Source organism: Musca domestica, unplaced genomic scaffold (genome assembly GCF_030504385.1).
Source record: "Musca domestica strain aabys unplaced genomic scaffold, Musca_domestica.polishedcontigs.V.1.1 39, whole genome shotgun sequence".
In the NCBI taxonomy this organism is placed as follows: Eukaryota; Metazoa; Arthropoda; class Insecta; order Diptera; family Muscidae; genus Musca; species Musca domestica.
The window spans coordinates 5421925-5429252 of NW_026712326.1; positions in this window are offsets into that span (position 1 = coordinate 5421925).

Below are 7328 nucleotides of genomic sequence, written 5' to 3' on the forward strand. Positions count from 1 at the left end.
CAGATTTGGCACATCTCATCATTTCCATCAACACAACATCTGTTATAAAGAAAATGAAGATCGGACCATTTCTTCGGATACCTTCCCCCCAAAGGGTCAACATTTTGAATAACCAAAACGATCATAAAATCCGAAATAAGCATCCAACTTCAAATTTCACACATACCAACATTTTTGCTAACACAAGATCTGTTTTGAAGATGATATACATCTGCGAACCTCTTCCGGTACCTCTCCCAGAAAGGGTCACACTTTTCCATACTTTTATCTGTCATAATAGCGAAAACACATCGGCGATTCTATACAACTTGCTATATCTAAATATTTCTCTCAACCAGAAATCTGAGATGAATATGGAATTTATAATTTCGCATAAAATTAAATATTAATGTTCGATTTTCTTGCAGTTTGCCCATACCAATGTTTTTATCTGTATTAGATGAAGTATTAAAATTGAATACTTCAGTCGACTATATTTGGTACCTCACGCACATTTTAACATTTTCTAAAAATTATCACATATCTCATATAAAGTGAAGGAAGTAACTAATAAAGTCCAAACCTGGCACGTCGCAATATTTATATCATACTAGCTGGCCCGGTCCGCGTTGCCGGGCCGTACTTTTAGTCTTTAATGCACATTTTTGAAGCACAAAAAATCACAAATCTGACTATATTCCAGCGATATTTCTAAATAGAAATAAATATTCATGGCAAAAATTGTATACACCTACCGTCGGTGTAAGATATTTTGATTAGTCTGATCTTATTTTTCAGTCATAGGCTATAAATTGAATTTTAAAAACCTGCAATTTGAATTTTAAAAACCTGCCAACGCTTAGAATATTGTACTGTCCAGTATGTAGAAAGTATCCTAGCATAGCACATACCCATAGGTTCATGTTTTGGTATAGTCCCCATATAACTGTACCCCCAGATATTCGATATATTAATAACTTGTGTCACACTTTTCACCGAAATTGCTTCAAATTTAGTATTTGATAATAGCTACTACCTCCTGTAATAGAAAATAGCCTATATAGGTTCACATCTTCGTATATAAATGTACTTTCTTATATTCGGCAATTTTATGATTTTAGCCACAGAATTGTTACAAATTCGGAATTTGCAATGACCATTAATTCCTATGACAGAAAAAGTCCTGTACAAATCCACGTCTTCGTATAGCCGCCATAAAACGTAACTTCCCAATATTGGGTATTTTGATAATTTTGGCTATATTTTCACCTCATAATTGAGGGCAGAGTGATTTTAGAATAGTCAAAGATAATTAATCTTTTACATCCACTACCGTTAGATGGGAATTATTTTTTGCCATTTAAATTGTGCGTTGGAGACCCCATAAGTTATCATAGTATAAGTCAATAACGATTAAACAAATGTTCGGTCCCGTGCTACTTTCTAATTTCGTCCACAATTTCCAACTGAATGAGTCCCAGTTGACATTCCGGAGTTCATTTCATATGGACGTACATCCAAAATCTACGTTCCCAACCAATAATCTCTTGAGGGTTACAAATTCATAGAATACAACATTTTCTTCTCCGACCACACATTGTCCACTTGACTTGGGGTACACATAATGGGAGGGGCTATGTAGGCAATTACCTGTAAAATGGGCCCTACTCCGAAAAATGGAAGTTGTGAAGAGGTTTTCTACCCCCTTAGGAACAAAGATGCAAAAATAAGGGCCATGAAAATGAAAAAGAGGCCAAGACTCCTAAAATCGACCCCTTTAATTAGATTTATTTAGGTCCAATACGAAATGAACAATATTGGCCTATTCCTTCGGAACCTACTCCATAGAGAATCAAGCATTTGAATAATCATAACAGAAGTCAAAATATATTTAAATAATCGAACATTGGCAGAGGGCATACATCTGTCGGTAAATCCGACTGATTCTTTTTGACTTGCTATACCTATTATGATAGTTATGCTACGGAGATGATATTTGATTACTCCTAATTTCAAGCCCTACATATGTGCATTCATAAGCATCAAAGCGACTTGGTATACATGCTATCAATACACCTTCCACGTTTTTCAAAATTCATTGACATTTTCCCAAATTAATTTGATATATACTATCATTTTTATGTGCATTTTGATGGCTATCAAGAGCTGTGCTAAAAATAAGTATTGAAATTCTGTTGGCATCTAACAAAAAAAACTCGTAGCGCCCCTTTTCAAAATCATTGTTAAAATGTTCTTCTGACGTAAATAACTACTTTGGCACTCACCTGCCTACTTGAGCAGACAGGTTGTAAACCCTTGTCAAAGGTTTCATTTAATTAATGGTGAAATTTTCAGTAGCATTGTTTTGTTCTCTTTCTATTTTTTTTCCTCTCAAATCAAACAAAAAAATAGGTTATTTTTAAAAAGGTCAATGTAATTGGACTATGGAATACCTTTAATTAAACATTCAATACCCTCACAACTGTATAGAGTGAAAACATAAACATAAACGAAGTAATTGTTTATTGCAATTCGAAGAATGGGTTCAAATGGGTTCACATACTTGTTTATTTTTACTCGGGAGAGAAACTTGCTCACGAGCAGGATTGCTCGAAGAGTGTAAGCAAACAAAACAAGAATTTGCTCAAAAATATTTCGTTTTCTGATTTGTGGGTGGGTGCGCGTATGTTCATAACAGAATACGGGTTTTTATGTTGCTGTGCTGTAGAAGATGGGGTGTGATGAACAATTGTGTGACAAAAACAAGTAAGCAAGGCTACAGCAGGGCGATATATTGGCTGTCAGCATCACTGTAACGGTCAGAAGTGACCCTTCAATGTACAGGGTGAGATGAAAAAACTGTAACCAACTTCGGACTGCTGTCATTTCCAAGCCACTCTTCCGACAGCTGTTAAAATTATTCCAGTTACAGGTCATTATATTGTTTACAAGCGTATAAAAGCAGGAAAAAAAGTTATTCGTGATGGAATTCAAGCGTGATAGTGAAATTTCTATATTTTTAGCTGGAAAACCCCAGGTGGCTATCGTTAGAGCACTTCAGCATTTAAATGTGAATAAATATTTTGTGTCTCGTACCATCCCTTGTTACCGTGATACTGGTAGCGTAGCCCGACGTCAATGAAATGGACGGAAGAAAACAGCAATATCAGCAGAAATGATTGGAAAAGTAAAGAAGCGACTTGATCGAAACCCGCGTCGCAGTGGCCGAAAAATGAATCGTGAGCTGAACATATCGCATTATTCCATTCCAAAAAGTGCCAGAACATACACCGCAACAGAAAGAAAGTAGACTCAAAAGAGCTAAAGAGTTGCTTCGCTTGGCCGAAAGTGGTGAACTGCCGAATATGGGTTTCTTCGATAAGAAAACATTAGTTGTCCAGCACTTTATAAACAAACAAAATGATCGTGTTTACTTGAATATAACGAAAATACATATAAACAGAAAAACATTTATTCGTCTCATAAACGTGGCGTGAAGCAAACGTCTCAAATGATATTTGACACTTCTGTTTCCGTTCCCACATACACAGACGGTCATTCAGTGCCGCGTCAGCAAAAAAGTTCGCTACAATGAATGGCAAACCAACAAGAAATATATTTTTAAGTTAGTCTTAAGACCAAAAGCAAAGAATAAAGACATCAAACAGCTCGTTTGTTAATTTAATTGAAGGTTTTATTTCTAAAGAAAAATACCCATTACATAAGTCATGCTCCACCCAAGAATGTTTACAAAATGAGGTTCTTCGCTTCATTTCTAGCGCACAATGGCCACCAAAATCTCCGGATACCAATCCGTTGGACTATTGTGTCTGGAGTATTTTGGAAAGCAAGGTAGGCACTAAAAAATACCAAAGTGTCGATCACCTCAAGTAAGCGCTTCACCAGTAATGGGCCAAAATACCGAAGAGCAACATTGGGACAGCGTATGACGGTTTCATTTGCTGGTTGAAGGCCATAGTTCGTGCCAAAGGTGACCATTTCGAACAAATCTAAACTTATTCTAAAATTTGATGCTATTTCCGATATTTTTGATTTCATTCAATCAAATTAAAAAAAAAATTAAAAATATGGCGTTTGACTTTGTTGCAGTTTTTTTATCTCACCCTCTAATTTAATGCTTGAAGACTATTTCATGAAAACATTGACCAACAACTGCGCCTCAAACGATCTATCCTTTAGTTCAATTTAGGCAGATATCCCACGACCCTAAAAAAGTAAATGTATAAGTGATATCCGTCTATCTGTGGAGATCACCCTAACTTCCGAACAAAATGAAGTAAGTTGAAAAATCTTACTCAGATGCGTGTTAGGTCTGCAGAATTTTTAGACCACATATAACTGTACCGACAGATTTATGGTTTTTTTTGGGCGTTGTATTGTAGTTTTAACCCTAATTTGCTGTATGTGTTTCCCATTATGTAAGAAACATCCTTGCATAGAACTGTCAATGTGGGTCAGAGTTTTGGTTTAGTCTCCACATAACTGTACCTCCAGATATTCCGAATTTTGATGATTTGTGTCACACTTTTCAACAGAAACGTTTCAAATTGTGAATTTGAAGTTCCTAATGAGTATTACAACAACAAGTAAATGGCAGGCCTACGTCTTGGTATATCCCCCATATAACGATACCACCTGATAATTGGAATTTTGATGATTTTAGCGACAAATTTCATATTTGAAGTCCGAAATCGGTACTATGGCAGAAAATTATAAGCCTTTATGCCAATTTATGCTGGTCCATGTCTTCATAAAGCTCCTATATAACGGATTTGTTCAAGCGGTATTTTTTGACGATTTTACTCTGATGTTTGTTTGCAATGCAGGACTTTTGGTATTGAAAATGGGCTATATAGGTCCACTTTTCACCGGCAATGTATCAAATTTAGAATTTGAAGTTCTTAATGGGTACTACATCCTATGACAAAAAATTACACAGAAACGTCCATGTCTTCGTTTAGCCCCCATATAACGGTACATCCATATATTCGGTATTTTGATGATTTTAGCGACTTTATTCACCGGAATATGTGTCAAATGTAGTGCTACAGCCTGTGAACGAAAATTTATGATTTTAGCAGAACTTTTCAAAGGATCTATTTTTTGGTAAAAAATAGATTATTAGTTTGATTTGTAGTAGTTACTATTGACGTAAATTTATTAGGAAACTCATGGTTTGGTAATGGGGATTAAGAGTCCTATTCATTTTTATACAAACCAAAATTAATTTGAACACGATAATTCTATCAACCCATACCATCATCATTAATTACAATAAATGTATAACACTCTGTGTTCTACAAAAAACGTCGTACACAAAACAATAAATTAAACACTCACAATGTGATACATGATCGGCTAAATCTCAATATATACCAACAAGAAAGCAGCTCGTTTTATTAACTCTTGACAAATTCATTAAATTATTCTTCCACTTCCGTTTCACGAATAATTCATTTGCCAAAATGAATGATTAATTAAAACGTCGTCTCGGTTAATGTGGCCTCCTGCCGACGACATTCATGAACAAATTTTTGCAAAACACAACATGCAAAGTTCCTTAACCTTTTAATAGGTATCTTGTGAGTGGCATGTAGGCAGAAACGTGCAGAGTATTTTGATGGGAACATATTAACCAACAAAAAAAAACGATGTAACAACAAGCTCACACATTACCAACAGCATGGATGAACATCTCAGCATGTCTTAGCTTAGTTCAGAAGTCCCGTTGTTTCCATAAATTATGAATGCAAAATTCGGAGATCCTACAGGTAATTGTGTGAAACCCGAAAGGAGGGTTAATAAGAAAAAAAGTTAAAAAATAAGAAAAGGAACTTGTATTTTCGAGTTTATGCAAGCACTTAATTGTTCTGCATCAGACGCAAGGAAGCAAAAACATAGACGTATAAAGATAGGACAAGTCAGAATCAAAATATTACTTATGCTGCTGTCATTTCTAAGCCACTCGTCTGACAGCTGCTAAAATTATTCCAGTGACAGCTCATTATAATATTTACAAGCGTACAAAAGCATTTCCAAAAAAAAAGTTATTCGTAATGGAAATACAGCATGATAGTGTAATTTCTTTATATTTGGCTCGAAGACCACAAGTGGCTATCGTTAGAGCTCTCCAGCATTTAAATGTGAATAAATCTTTTGTGTCTTGTACTGGTAGCATAGCCCGACGTCAAGGAAGTGGATGGAAGAAAACAGCAACATCAGTTGAAATGATTCGAAATGTAAAGAAGCGACTTGATCGAAACCCGCGTCGCAATGGCCGAATAAAGGCTCGTGAGCTGAACATCACGCAATACTCTATTCGGCAAATATTGAAAAAATGAGCTCGGAAATTTATACCGCAATAGACTCAAAAGAGCTAAAGAGTTGCTTCGCTTGGCCGAAAGTGGTGAACTGCCGAATTTGGTTTCTTCCGATGAGAAAACATTCGTTGTCTAGCAGTTTGTAAACAAACAAAATGATCATATTTGCTTGCCAAAGAGGTCAGCTGAAAATGTGCACCTTCGGTTGGCCACCAGAACTCAAGCGCCGGCCGTGGTGATGGTGTAGGCCACCATAATAGCCGATGGTTGCTATCGGCTCGTATTAATCGACCGTGGCATCAGAATAAATGCCGAATATTGTCGCGAAAATATTCTGGAGGGTGTACTAAAGCCTTGGCCGCACACCTTGGGCATTTCAACAGGACTCAGCACCATCGCACTTAGCACTCACCACCCAATAATGGTTACAAGATGAGGTTCCTCTCTTCATTTACAGAGCACAATGGTCACCAGGTTATTCTGATACCAATCCGTTGGACTATTGCTTCTGGAGTATTACGGAAAGCAACGTTGGCACTAAAAAATGCTAAAGTGTCGGTCACCTCAAACAAGCGCTTCCCCGGGAATGGGCCAAAATACCGCAGAGCAACATTCGGGCAGCGTGTGACGGTTTTCCTAGGCCATAATCCATGCCTAAGTTGACCGATTCGAACAAATCTAAACTTATTCTAAAATTTGATGCCATTTCCGATATTTTTGCTTTCATTCAATAAAATTTAAAAAAAAAATGTAAAAATTATGGCGTTTGACTTTGTTACAGTGTTTTATCTCACCCTGTATGGGAGCTATAGCTATATCTGAATCGATTTTTAATGTACATGCTTCAAATTTGATGTACTTGCTTCTTGACTGTATTCTGTCGGATGTGTCAGAATTCAGATCATTTAAACTGATATTGGCCATTTGGTGCACGATAGACCCGAAATCGGAGCTATGTCTAAATTCAGACCGATTCTCACCAATTCCTTAGAAAAACAAATACTATTT